We start from the raw sequence: 12,876 nt of genomic DNA on the forward strand, positions 1-12,876 counted from the left end.
GCCTCACCTGGAAGGACTGTCTGGGGCCCTGAATGGTGGTAAGGGAGGAAGTGTAAGGGCATGTGTAGCACTTGTTCCACTTACAAGGATAAGTGCCAGGAGGGAGATCAGTGGGGAGGGATGGGGGGGATGAATGGACAAGGGAGTCGCGTAGGGAGCGATCCCTGCGGAAAGCGGGGGGGGGGAGGGAAAGATGTGCTTAGTGGTGGGATCCCGTTGGATGTGGCGGAAGTTATGGAGAATAACATGTTGGACCCAGAGGCTGGTGGGGTGGTAGGTGAGGACCAGGGGAACCCTATTCCTAGTGGGGTGGCGGGAGGATGGAATGAGAGCAGATGTTCTCTCATCTGCGTTTGAGAGCAGAGTTGATGGTGGAGGAAGAGAAGCCCCTTTCTTTAAAAAAGGAGGATATCTCCCTCGTCCTGGAATGAAAAGCCTCATCCTGAGAGCAGATGCGGCGGAGACGGAGGAATTGCGAGAAGGGGATGGCATTTTTGCAAGAGACAGGGTGAGAAGAGGAATAGTCCAGATAGCTGTGAGCTATCACAGAATAAGGAACCTTGGTTCTCAAGGGATATCGGAACTCTGATAAAGAAGAAGAGAGAGATGTATGACATGTATAGGAAACAGGGAGCAAATAAAGTGCTTGATGAGTATAAAAAGTACAAAAAATACTTAAGAAAGAAGTCAGGAGGGCTAAAAGAAGACATGAGGTTGCTTTGGCAGTCAAGGTGAAGAATAATCTAAAGAGCATCTGCAGGTATATTAAGAGCATAAGGATAGTAAGGGATAAAATTGGTCCTCTTGACGATCAGAGTGGTTGGCTACGTATGGAACCAAAAGAAATGGGGTAGATTTTAAATGGTTTTTTTGCGTCTGTATTTACTAAGGAAACTGGCATGGAGTCAATGGAAATAAGGCAAACAAGTAGTGAGGTCATGGAACCTATACAGATTGAAGAGGAGGAGGTGCTTGCTATCTTGAGGCAAATCAGAGTAGATAAATCCCCAGGACCTGAAAGGGTATTCCCTCAGACCTTGAAGGAGACTAGTGTTGAAATTGCAGGGGCCCTAGCAGATATATTTAAAATGTCGGTATCTGCGGGTGAGGTGTCGGAGGACTGGAGGATAGCTCATATTGTTCCGTTGTTTAAACAAGGCTCTAAAAGTAATCCGGGAAATTATAGGCCGGTAAGTTTGACATCGGTATTAAGTAAATTATTGGAAGGAGTACTAAGAGATAGGATCTACAAGTATTTGGATAGACAGGAACTTATTAGGGAGAGTCAACATGGCTTTGTGCGTGGCAGGTCATGTTTAACAAATTTATTAGAGTTTTTCGAGGAGGTTACCAGGAAAGTGGATGAAGGGAAGGCAGTGGATGTTGTCTACATGGACTTCAGTAAGGCCTTTGACAAGGTCCCGCTTGGGAGGTTAGTTAGGAAGATTCAGTCGTTAGGTATACATGGAGAGGTGGTAAATTGGATTAGACATTGGCTCAATGGAAGAAGCCAGAGAGTGGTAGTGGAGGATTGCTTCTCTGAGTGGAGGCCTGTGACTAGTGGTATGGCACAGGGATCAGTGCTGAGTCCATTGTTATTTGTCATCTATATCAATGATCAGGATGATAATGTGGTAAGTTGGATCAGCAAATTTGCTAATGATACAAAGATTGGAGGTGTAGTGGACAGTGAGGAAGGTTTTCAAAGCTTGCAGAGGGACTTGGACCAGCTGGAAAAATGGGCTGAAAAATGGCAGATGGAGTTTAATACTGACAAGTGTGAGGTATTGCACTTTGGACGAACAAACCAAGGTAGAACATACAGGGTAAATGGCAAGGCACTGAGGAGTGCAGTAGAACAGAGGGATCTGGGAATACAGATACAAAATTCCCTAAAAGTGGCGTCACAGGTAGATAGGGTCATAAAGAGAGCTTTTGGTACATTGGCCTTTATAAATCAAAGTATTGAATATAAGAGTTGGAATGTTATGGTGAGGTTGTATAAGGCATTGGTGAGGCCAAATCTGGAGTATTGTGTTCAGTTTTGGTCACCAAATTACAGGAAGGATATTAATAAGGTTGAAAGAGTGCAGAGAAGGTTTACGAGAACGTTGCTGGGACTTGAGAAACTGAGTTACAGAGAAAGCTTGAATAGGTTAGGACTTTATTCCCTAGAGCGTAGAAGAATGAGGGGAGATTTGAAGGAGGGTTATAAAATTATGATGGATATAGATAGAGTGAATGCAAGCAGGCTTTTTTCCACTGAGGCAAGGGGAGAAAAAAACCAGAGGACATGGGTTAAAGGAGAGGGGGGAAAAGTTTAAAGGGAACATTAGTGGGAGGCTTCTTCACACAGAGAGCGGTGGGAGTGTGGAATGAGCTGCCAGGTGAAGTGGTAAATGCGGGCTCACTTTTAACATTTAAGAAAAACTTGGACAGGTACATGGATGAGAGGTGTATGGAGGGATATGGTCCAGGTGCAGATCAGTGGGACTAGGCAGAAAAATGGTTCGGCACAGCCAAGAAGGGCTAAAAGGCCTGTTTCTGTGCTGTAATGTTCTATGGTTCTATGGTTCTAATTTACCAATTTAATTTAAACATGGGTAGTGTGAGGGCGAGTAGGAAGTATAAGCAGAGCAATATGATGTGTATAGCAATAGAACGCTGACATTTCTGATATGGATAAATCCGTTTATAGACTGCTCACAGGAACTGAACTCTTATGTAACCCAGGGATTGCCTGTTTGGCTACTTTTCATAAGCATTGTTGGACTTGTAATAGAAAGTTAATGCAATTGATATCTTTGTGAAGGACAGCAGGAGTGGGAGCCAACTGAGGAGAGTTGTGGTGAAAACATATTAGTTAGCAAATTCATTCATGGAGCTTACTATGATTTTGACAGTTACCAAAAACATTACTTTGGACTACGGTATTTCTTACCAAACTGCAATGATTCATTTAATTTCTGTTGAAGTACAATTAAAATGCCCATTCTTCAAGTTTGTTAGTAGTGTTTTGCCTAATTTCTACAAATTTAGAAACTATTCTTTTTGTTTCCAAAGTTGAAATCTTTAATATAGGTGGTGACTAATCCCACTTTCTAGCTCTAACTACCTTAGGCCCCTCTTTATAGAGTACAACTCAGAAACAGACCCTTCAGCCCATCTAGTCCATGCCAACCCAATTAAACTGACTATTCCCATTGACTTGAACCCAGACCATAGCCATCTATACACCTATTATCCATGTGCCTATCCAAGCTTCTCTTAAACTTTGAAATCAAGCTTGCATAATTTGTTTTCTGTCTTGAAGGCAAATTCTTATTCATTCTGCTACTTGATTATTATACTAGACTTATCAAAGGCCATTTGGAAATCTACACAATGAACATTTACTTTGTTACCCAAACTGATCTTTCCAGCTATCTTTAGAAAGAACCCTTTTGAAAAGTCACGAGAAAAATTTCCCTAAAGGTAATCATGTTGTCTACCAATTAACAGATTTTCACTGTCTATGCTTATTTCTCATTTTCTGCTTTAGTAAAATTAAGTTGGAAAACCTATTCTTTTCCCATTGTTAGCAAACTACCAGAATTATTGAATACATAATACTGGCCTTACTACCTTATCTCTAGGTTATTTTATAATTCACAGGCACAATCGATCCAGAGCAGGTTTTTTTCCCCCTCATTGAATTTGATTAGATTAAATAATGATTCTCTCAATTTTATTTTCAATACTGGTGTAAAGTTGTCAATCTCACCTTGGGATGTCATGTATACCTGTTAATAAATGCAGAACCAAAATATTTATTTAATATGCTTGAAACAGCTCTGTAATTTTACTCTATCTATTCAGTAGTGCCCCTATTCTATCCCTGACCTTTCTTTTTAATATTGCATTAATAGAAACATAGAAAATAGGTGCAGGAGTAGGCCATTCGGCCCTTCGAGCCTGCACCGCCATTTATTATGATCATGGCTGATCATCCAACTCAGAACCCCGCCCCAGCCTTCCCTCCATACCCCCTGATCCCCGTAGCCACAAGGGCCATATCTAACTCCCTCTTAAATATAGCCAATGAACTGGCCTCAACTGTTTCCTGTGGCAGAGAATTCCACAGATTCACCACTCTCTGTGTGAAGAAGTTTTTCCTAATCTCAGTCCTAAAAGGCTTCCCCTTTATCCTCAAACTGTGACCCCTTGTTCTGGACTTCCCCAACATCAGGAACAATCTTCCTGCATCTAGCCTGTCCAATCCCTTTAGGATTTTATACGTTTCAATCAGATCCCCCCTCAATCTTCTAAATTCCAACGAGTACAAGCCCAGTTCATCCAGTCTTTCTTCATATGAAAGTCCTGCCATCCCAGGAATCAATCTGGTGAACCTCCTTTGTACTCCCTCTATGGCAAGGATGTCTTTCCTCAGATTAGGGGACCAAAACTGCACACAATACTCCAGGTGTGGTCTCACCAAGGCCTTGTACAACTGCAGTAGTACCTCCCTGCTCCTGTACTCGAATCCTCTCGCTATAAATACCAGCATACCATTCGCCTTTTTCACCGCCTGCTGTACCTGCATGCCCACTTTCAATGACTATTTTAGATTATTTTATTACATATTATGTTCAATAATTTAATGTTAAATTTTCTCATTGTTTACCTAATATTGTTGGCCTCTTCTAGCCTCATATTCTTTCTTCTTGGCCTTGTTACTCTCTACTATCCTACTACACATCTTCTTTGCTTATCTTCACTTTCCCCCAACATCTTTATTTACCATTGGTGTCTCAATATAGTTAGTTTATTCCTGCATCTTACAGCAATACATTTTTCCTTTGCTACTTTCAATCATTTTTTCCTAATAGTATTTTCATAAATTCTACTACTAACGCTTTAAAATCTGCTTATTCCCCAACTATTACCCTGGTATTTGTCAACCTTATGTTTTTACTTAATCGCTATTATTAGATATAATTATGGTCACTACTGATTAAAAGATTTCTTGTGTCTTCTGTTCTATTTATCCTAAATCCATACACAAGATAGAAAATCAGATCAATTAATTCTTCAAATAAGAGTTTTTGAGCAATTAATTTCAAGATAATTGAAATTTCACCATGTTTGTTCCATTAATTTCCCATGTTTACATCTATTTTTCTTTCTTCAACCACTCGAGCTGTAAAATTGACCTATAAGCCTATCCCAATAATTGCAATTAGTTTTTTTTATTTCTATCAATACATCTTCTATTTCTCTCACCTGCACTTATCACAGCTCTTGACTGTCACTGTTATCTCTAATAAGTATGTCCCCTGCATCTTTCTTCTACCCTTCTAAATATCATATGTTGTAGTTTTCACTTCTGTATTTTTTAAAAAAAATGCAGCCACATTGCAGTAGTCCCTGCTCGCTTCTCTTCACAAGGGAACACATATTTCCTCTGGTTCCCTGCTTTATTAAAGAAAAACAGAGTGCAAAAAAAAAACAACAGATTTTCATGAATTCTATTACACTTCTTTGTGTTCCCACGAATGCCTGCAGGAAAATGAATCTGAGGGTAGTATACGGTGACATATACATGGCTTTGATAATAAATTTACTTTGAATTTGTCTTTGTATTCAACTAGTTTAATTCATCAACAAGAGAAATCACTCTGACTATATTTTTAGCCTCCAGCTCTATTTTATCTTGGCCATTTATATCTTGATCTTCTTTATCATTTCTATTTTAGTAAAGCATCTCATTTCTTCTCAATTTTGCTTGCCGACAATTAGTACTTGGGCTCTGCCACTTCTATTTACCTTTGCTGCTATCGCTGTGGCCCACTGGTAGAACCCAATCAGGTTCATTCTACTGAGATCTATCTTTAGTTAAAATAAAGTCTCAAAGGATTTCTTTACTCAGCTCTTCACAGATGATTCACCTACGTCTTAAACCAGGAGATGCAGCCACTTCAGTTTCTGAGGGTGGAAGATGACACTGTAGTCTGTGGCGGAGGAGGGTATGACTTCTGAATGGTTATCAGGAACAATGAAGAGTCCAGAAGAAGCAAGAGGGAACAACCTCTGCCCAGTCAGGCTCCATAGCAGCACTACCTCTGAAAGAACTGCAAAGCATTGCTGGGGAACGCTGGAGTAAAGGGAAGGCTGGAAACAAAGAAACAGCTGCATTAGTTACACTGAACAGCATCGGGACCCGGATTCTCCTAACCAAGCACTACTCAGAAATAGTGATTATTCCCCTGGCTTAACTTTTTCTGATTACACAGGAAATTCTAGTTTCAGCTTTGAGAAATGGTGATTTTTCTTCCCTGACATTAAAGTTAAAACTCCAAACACACAGATTGAGTTTTAACTTTTAAGTCAGAGAAGTATCCATGTGGTGATATATACCTACTTTAATAATAAACTTACTTTGGCTTGACATTGACTCTGAAGAAGTTGAGAAGCAAGGGCTCATTGTTTCAAATTCTTGACTACCACTGGACTTACGTGTACCTTTTGTCTTTTTCCGAAACTGACACTGAAGTTATTTCCTGGTATTCAGCTTACTATCTTGTGCCCTCTCAAATCTATTAAAATGACTCTGTTATCCCGAACAAAGTAGGTGAAAAGGGTTTCCTTAGAAAAGTGGTCTATTTATGTTTAGGCTAAATCTGCTTCCTAATAGCTCACACTTGAATATTCTTACAAAAGATTAAAAACAGCAACAGTGAATTCAAGGAAGCCACAAAGCAGAAAACCGAATGAAGCCCTGGGGAGTTAAATACCAATGAGTGCATACAAACAGCAGAAGGAAGGACAAAACACAAGTCAATGTAAGGGAAAATAAATAGACTGAAGAAACAAACAAGCAGATAAATAGAAAAGATATGGAGGAATGGATTGTAAGGTGACAAGTGGGAGGAGAAAGGAACGGAAAACAAAAGCAAGTTATTAATTTTGATAGCAGTTGGGGTAGGTATGGTGATGTTACTTTTAAAAAGCGAAGAAAAGCAATTAAATTCAGAAAGCCATTTTTTATATTTGCATTTAAATGCTTTTCTGCTCATTTATGCAGAACTAATCATTATCCTTTCTATTCACTTTGACAAAACAGAAATTGCCCAGAGTTACCACTGAACTTGTTCCAAACAATGGCACTGATGATTATAAGTTTATTGGAAAACTTAAATGTCCTCCATGTGTAAAATGTTGAAAGTTGATTAATAAAGATTTTATTTCATACAGAAAAATCTAACAACATGATTCTCAAAAGCTTCCTTTCAATTCACTTCAATAACTTCCATCTGGATACATTTCTAATCCCTTTTTTTGTATAAATTGTGATATTCTGCTTTTGAAAACAGCAGGCCAAAAAAGTCACCATGCTCACAACGATTTTCTGATCTTTAATTTCTATGCAAAACACTTTATGTGTTTCATAATACCACGTATTTAGTCCGTGAGCCAGGACCCCAAATTTGGGCCACCAGTACCATCTGGGGGGCCTAATTCTTATAGTGATTTTTGGCAAGGGATAGTGCTGGAAAATATGTGATAGCATTTCAGCGGTGGTAGCTTTCTCTGAGGGGAACTGGGAGTTGCACCCCCATGCTACAAGAACTTTGCCTATGATAAGATGAATTATGCTAGGTACCTGTCCCCTTACTTTGCTCAGATGATGAACCTCCCAGAGAAGAATCCTTCTGTGTATGAGGCCTTCAATACAGGCCAATTCTCAGTGTAGCAATCCCTTTGGGCAGATCCCTGTGGACCAGGCTATTGAAGCCACAGTGAACAAAGACACACAAACTCCTGGAGGCACATCACGGTTCAGTCTGAACGCTGAAGCTATCAAGCATTACCACATAACAGCTAAGCACCACAGTGCATTCCTGGGACAGTTAAGGGAGATGGTGCAAGGCAACAAATCAGAGCTTTGTCACGCGGAGCTACAGTGGCCAAGAATCCAGGAAGATGAGGAAGCAGTTTCAGCAGTGGTTAGCCTCATACATGAATGGGTCAATCCTTTTGCAGAGAAGTGGGACCTCATTAGCATCTCTACAGCAAAGGCAGCCCCCTAAGGACATTGCCTCTGACCTGATGAAGGCATATGAGATTGGTGAGCAATGCTATGCAACCTTCAAGGATGAGAGACTAGAGGAAGACCCACCAGCAAAGAAATTCCATGACCCAATGAAAACCAACAAGCTGAAAAATTCAGTGATATGTGTAAGAAGAGAGAAGTGAAATCAAATGGGAGGGCGATCATCTTGAAAGCAGAAAGATCTTTGTTTGGACGCATCATAGTGATGGCACATGGGTACAGTCTACGTATGGAGGATATACTTTCTCATCCTCCTGGACCATTGCCCTGGGCCCTGTCCACACCAGGATTGCTGAGAAAGACAAATAAAGCTACTTTAGGAACAACCTTGCAGAAAAATGTAGCAGTAGAAGAGCAACTCCCAGGAAACTCTGCTACAGTGGTTGATGGAATGAACTTAGTCCAAAGAGTGAAAGGTGATCGTTACTTTCAGTGATGTTGCCACAACAATTCTGGGTATGGCTCTGAGGGAAGGCAGTCAGAGTAGCAGAATAGATGTTGTGTTCAACACATACAAGGAGAACTCTATCAAAAATAGCGGAAGATCTCTATGGGGTGAAGAAACTGATCATGAGTTGCAAGGTATCACAGGCACACAGATGGTGAGGCAGTGGAGGAACTTCCTGACCAAAGTCAGTCACAAAAATAGTCTCATTAGCTTCATAGTCCATGAATGGTGGAAGGCAGAGTACAGAGCAAAGCTACAGGAGAAGATTCTGTATGCAACTATGAATGACAAATGTTACAGAATCACATCTCAAGAAAGTGAGGAGGTGTCAGCTCTTCAGTGTCAATAAGAAAAAGCAGATGGCCACCTACTGCCCATGCCACAAGAGAGGGAAACTAATCTGTCGTGATCTGCTGAGAAGACACAGCTGTCTTTATCATGTCTTTAACATTTTGTGACAAGATTGAGGCCCCATTATTCCAGAAGTGTGGCACTAGAACCCATACAAGGCTTGTAGACATCAGGAAGGTTGCTGCCACTGTTGGCATAGAGGTTTGTAGGGCTCTCATCGGGTTGCACGCATACACAGGATGTGACATTGTAGGCGCTTTTGCAGGCAAAGGGAAGACAAGTACCCTAAAACTTCTGACCAGCAACAGGGAAACTCAGGACACATTCTTAGAGTTGGGTCAGCAATCGAACCTCTCCCCAGAACTGATGGACAAACTGGAGGTATTTACATGTCTCCTGTATGCTCCAAAAGCATCGACCACCAAGGTCAATGAGCTCAGGTATCACCTTTCCTGTGCCAAAAAAAGGTGCAATCGAAAGTCATCAATTCCCACCATGCAAGGACTGCTTAACAAAACATGCACAGTGAGCCAACTACCAGGCTGGTATACGGAAAGGATGTTTGGAGAAGGACCCACAAGTGCCAAGCCCTGTCGGCAGAGGATGGAAGATGGAGAGAGAAGAGGAAGCTGAACAGTTGGTGGTGCACTGGATGGAAGGCCAGCCAGCACCCGATGCCATCCTGGATCTACTGGCCTGTATCTATGCAAAATAGTGTTCACTCCCAAGACGTATGTGTGTTGCAAATGGCCTCAGGTGTACTGACATGTGTAGACTGGCAGACTGTGAGAACTAGACATCCACCTCAGAGAGTGTGGAAAGTTCAGATGAAGATGTGGAAGACATGGAAGACTTGGAAAATTATTATGATTATTAATAGGTTATGAAAGTATGGAAAACAAAGTATGGAAAGCAGTCTTTGATTAAATATATTTATTTTACAACCAAATGGGGCCTAGGTTATGGCCATGTGGAACCTCACATTTGAATTATTGTACTGTAATTCTATATGCTACAACAAAAGCTTAAGATTGTTTTGATTTGATACAACAATATGGAAAATATCATGACATTGATAAAACTCCAGAAATCTCTCCAAATGAGGTTTTTTACCTTTTGGGAGGTGGGGTAACATTTTCCGCTGTACTGATGTTGATATGGAATATATACAAAAAGTGATTACTTATTTGAAGTAATAAAGCTACCACTGGTGCAATGCTATCACATATTTTCTAAATCTAGAGATGTATACCTTGCCAAAAATCACTATGAGCATTACTTCCCTCATATGGTACTGACCAACCCTACTGGCTCACGGACTAATTCATTTTGCAGTCCTAAAACTTATAAAGTGCTTTATCTCTTACAGAAAGAATGCCCAAATTAGGCAAATATACTTCCAACACCTGTATTGATAAAATACAGTACTCAGAATTTTTCTTTATTGAGATGCAGAGTCCGGCCCTTACTGTCACACTGGTCTGCAACTCCTGATTTAACCTTTGTCTAATCACATTACTCTCCTATTACCCTGGAGGGAGAGGGAGACAGACAGACTGAGAGAGTGAGAGAGGGGGTGAGGGTGAGGGTGAGGGTATACACACACAAGTACACCTTTGGATTGTGGGACGAAACCCATGTAGTCATGGGGAGAATGTACAAACTCCTTACAGAGAGTGGCAGGAATTGAACCTGGGTTGCTGGTACTGTATAGCGTTGTACTAACCACTACACTACCATGCTGCACAAATCACAGAGTGTAACTTCTGTTTCCCTATATTTACAGTCTGTTAATACAGAACTTGGTGTCCATGGTTCAAGTGAGATTATGGATGACTCGTAAGAAATCAAGAGTTTAAAAAGCAAGTTTCATTGACTTCTGATAGCTTAAGGGGTGCACAGAAAGATTCCCCTGATTTCAATCCTCAAGAGGCTATTTTTAATGTGAACCCACACAGTGAATGTCTTGATGATGGTAGGAGACATTTTATCCTCAACAATCATATATATTCCATATGAATTTGCTGTATAGTCTTTAGAAGCATAAATATTAGCTGCTTCTCTTAGGAAACACGAGATGGTCCTTTTTGAATGCCTGTTTCTCAAGAGGTCTGAGGTTACTCTATCAATCGATTTATTTCATATATCACATCTTGCACTATTGAATTGGAATTCTGAGTTTTATTTAGAAGTGAAATGTCTGCAGTGGATGATGAAATCTAATTTTGTGCATTTTATAGAAGCCCCTTTCTGATTTTGCAGAGCAGAGATTGTAATGGATATGAGTGTGTAATATTGATTTCATGCTTGTCTGCCAAATGCATGACATCTAAAGCTTTGACAAACTTCCATAGATGTGTGGTGGAGAGTATACTGACTGGTTACATCACAGTCTGGTATGGAAACATCAATGCCCTTGAATGGAAAATCCTGCAAAAGGTAGTGGATATAGCCCCAGTTCATCACAGGTAAAGCCCTCCCCACCAAGTGTTGCCACAGGAAAGCAGCACCCATTATCAGGGACCCCACCACCCAGGACATGCGCTCTTCTTGCTGCTGCCATCAGGAAGGTGGTACAGGACCCTCAGGACCCACACCACCAGGTTCTGGAACAGTTATTACCCCTCAGTCATCAGGCTCTTGAACCAAAGAGGATAACTTCACTTGCCCCATCACTGAAATGTTATCACAACCTATGAACTCACTTTCAAAGACTCTTCATCTCATGTTCTCAATATTTATTGCTTACTTATGTAATCCTCTGTAATGTTTCACTGCTAATGTAATGGTTTCTCTGTAGCAGCAGTGTTTGGGTTATGACTAGAGATAACGGGGGCTTTGGAATGTGCACCATCCACTGAAAGGCGTGTTTTTTTTCTTTTTTATGTGTCTGAGAGAGGGTTTTGCGGGCTTTTCTTTGGCAGAAGATGGAGAGAGGAGATGCCGGAACGAGGAAGCCATAGACTGCAGGACGGAGTGGACTTGGAATAGGGTTGGAAGTCAACACCCTGGGGGGAGAATTGATGGAGAACTGATGGAGAACAAACAGATGAGCAAACCGTGAGCTCCAACATCGCACATTGGACTGTTTCATGAGAATGGGCCCTTTCTCTTTTTTGTTTCTTTATTAACTCTATAATCAAATTAAAAACTATGAAGCTCAATTGCTTAATTGTACTGTTTGTTATTTTGTGGTACTGATTTATAACAGGGGAACACTTCATGCAGCGTCCACCCAAACAAGATTTCTCAAGTTTGGCCGGGCCAGAGGCTGTCTCCCCCAGATTGAGCCGCTAGCCGAACCCGAGGGTTACACATATTATTACTATTTTTTCTTTTTGTATTTGCACAGTTTGTTGCCTTTTGCACACTGGTGGAATGCCCAAGTTGGTGCGGTCTCTCGGTGATTCTATTCTGGCTGTTATTCTATTATGAATTTACTGAATAGGTCTTCAAGAAAATAAATTTCAGCATTGTATATGCTGACATATATGCACTTTGATAATAATTTTACTTTGAACTTTGAAACTGGAATAATAGTGCTATTAATACCATGCTCAAAACAATTATGGAAGAACTAGTTTATCACTTCTCTCTATTTGCTCCTATTACCCCACAATGACATCTTTCTTTTTATGATGGGGTTATTCCATGAGGAGAAATTGAGTCGACTGGATCTATACTCGCTGGAATTCAGAAAAGTAGAGGGGATCTTATAGAAACATATAAAATTATGAAAGGCATAGATAAGATGAAGGGAGGAAAGTTGTTTCCACTGGTAAGTAAGACTTGAACTAGGGGACAAAACCTCAAGATTCAAGGGAATAGATTTCGGATAGAGATGAGGAGAAACTGCCTTTCCCAGACAGTAGTGAGTCTGTGGAACTCTCTACCCAGAGAAGAAGTAGATGCTACCTTATTAAATACATTTAAGACTCAGTCAGATAGATTTTTGCACAGCAGGGGGATTAAGAGTTGTGTAGAA

The 12,876-nt window shown here is 40.6% G+C and overlaps 1 protein-coding gene across 1 annotated transcript in view; it reads right to left on the reverse strand.

Annotated features, from left to right (window-relative positions):
• LOC134349950 (beta-galactoside alpha-2,6-sialyltransferase 2-like) overlaps positions 1–12,876 on the reverse strand; it is a 95,649-nt gene that overhangs the window by 42,812 nt on the left and 39,961 nt on the right. The window contains exon 2 of the mRNA XM_063054902.1: positions 5,932–6,150. The gene's annotated coding sequence lies outside the window, so the exon portion shown is untranslated. The remainder of the gene's footprint in view (positions 1–5,931; positions 6,151–12,876) is intronic.

Source organism: Mobula hypostoma, chromosome 7 (genome assembly GCF_963921235.1).
Source record: "Mobula hypostoma chromosome 7, sMobHyp1.1, whole genome shotgun sequence".
In the NCBI taxonomy this organism is placed as follows: Eukaryota; Metazoa; Chordata; class Chondrichthyes; order Myliobatiformes; family Myliobatidae; genus Mobula; species Mobula hypostoma.